Source organism: Podarcis melisellensis (genome assembly GCF_964234715.1).
Source record: "Podarcis melisellensis genome assembly, chromosome: 16".
NCBI classification, from domain to species: domain Eukaryota; kingdom Metazoa; phylum Chordata; class Lepidosauria; order Squamata; family Lacertidae; genus Podarcis; species Podarcis melisellensis.
This window is the reverse complement of record NC_138533.1, coordinates 22,985,410-22,987,258: the sequence shown is the minus strand read 5'-3', so window position 1 is coordinate 22,987,258 and position 1,849 is coordinate 22,985,410.

The following is a 1,849-nucleotide window of genomic DNA, read 5'->3' as shown; positions in this document are numbered from 1 at the left end:
TTCGGAGGAAGGTCCGCCGAGATAATAAACGTAGCAGTTGTTATCGTCATATTACGCTCCTCTGCAGGAGAGAAGCTTTGGTTCTGTTTCCAGTTTTTGCGGGTGATAAAGGGTTGGATCGGGATTAAGTGTAGACCCTTTGAAACCAGAGTTAATTAAGTTCAATTCAACAGTTTTCAGTATGCCCACACTGTAAATGTTTTATATTAATTTTTGGCAGAAAATTGGTTACTCAGATGCTCCATGGTGTTGAAATCTGGGGCTCCGACTAAAACTCCATTAAAGTTTTGGAATTGGCATAATTTCTCCCCGCCCCCGGAAACAATACTCTGCCACCAGGAATATTGGCAGCTCTTCCATGCTGGGAACCAGGGAATCAGCCAGAGGGCCTTCTCGGTGGCAGCACCCGACTGCCTTGTGGAACGCTCTCCCACCAGATGTCAAACAGATAAATAACTTTATGACTTTTAGAAGGAACCTGAAGGCAGCCCTGTACAGGGATTTATTTTTTTAATGGTTGGTGTTTTATTGTGCTTTAATATTTTGTACAGTGCTACCTGGAATTGGGTGATATCCAACTCCAAGGAGCTCAAGGTGGCACACATTGTTTCCCCCCTTTTATTTCTAATATTTTTTTAATTATATCTTTGAATTGTTGAAAGAAAGAACTTACCAGAAGAGAAAACAAGTTGCATATAACAACATTATTGAAATGGTACAGTTGCAATGGAATCCTATGTAAATAAGCAGATACTTCTATATGTTTGGCAGTAAGGATGTATATATATAAACAGTTTACCGGTCTGCTAACCAAATGGTGGTTCAAATGTTAACACTGTTTCCTGTGTTTTTTCAATATGTGTGTCTTAATACAAAAGAAGAGTAATATTGAAGAGCAGGAAACCTTGCTGACTATGGTTTATACTGAATTTTAGCATAAGCTGTAGGAACCATCTGACCTTGTGCCTCTTAGTTTGTAAATGAGATTAAATCAAACCATGTTGTGGGGGGCGGGGCGGAAACCTGACTTTTTTAAAACTAAAGCCACTATAATTTGTGGGAAATTTCTCAAGTAGGACTATCTGCTAGACCTTGGAGCACCAATAATACAAATTGCAGTATCTAAAATAAAGGTTCTCCAAATTTTTGATACATTTGCCCGTGATGTCATGGATACATGGTTTTTCCTCTCCCCATTTTATCCTCAGAATAACCCTGTGAGGTTGATTAGGCTGAGAGACAGTGGCTGGTCCAAGGTCACCCAGTGAGTTTCATTGTGGCCATGTGGGGATTTGAACCCTGGTGTCCCAGGTCCTAGTCCAACACTATAATTGAGAGGGAGTGTACACTGCCTTGAGCTCCCAAACTTAAATTGTCAGAGTTGAATTCTATGCAGGTTTACTCAGAAGTAACCCCCTGCTGTGTTCAGTGTAGTTTGCACCCCAGTCAGTTTGTTTATGATTGCAACCTAAAACTGTTTTGAAAGTTATTCTCTCACAACAGGAAAAGGACCAGGGGAACTCTCATTCTGTGGAGTGAAGGCCCTGAGAATGCTCAGGGCCTTCAGCAGTCGACAATTCTCAATATTTCTTTATGGCAGGATCAGGCAGTTTGCAGCCTATGGGCCACATGTGGCCCATGGACTAATTTAATGGGGGTGTCGAGGAGAAGGAAGAGTGAGGGGATAGGGGGTGGCAGAAAGAGAGAGAGAGAGAAGGGGTATTAGAAAGAGAATGGGTGCTGGCTGAGAGAGGTAAGAAGAACCTGTTGGATCAGGCCAGTAGCCCAACTAATCTAGAATCCAGTTCTCACAGTAGCCAACCAGATGCCTGTGTGAAACCCACAAGCA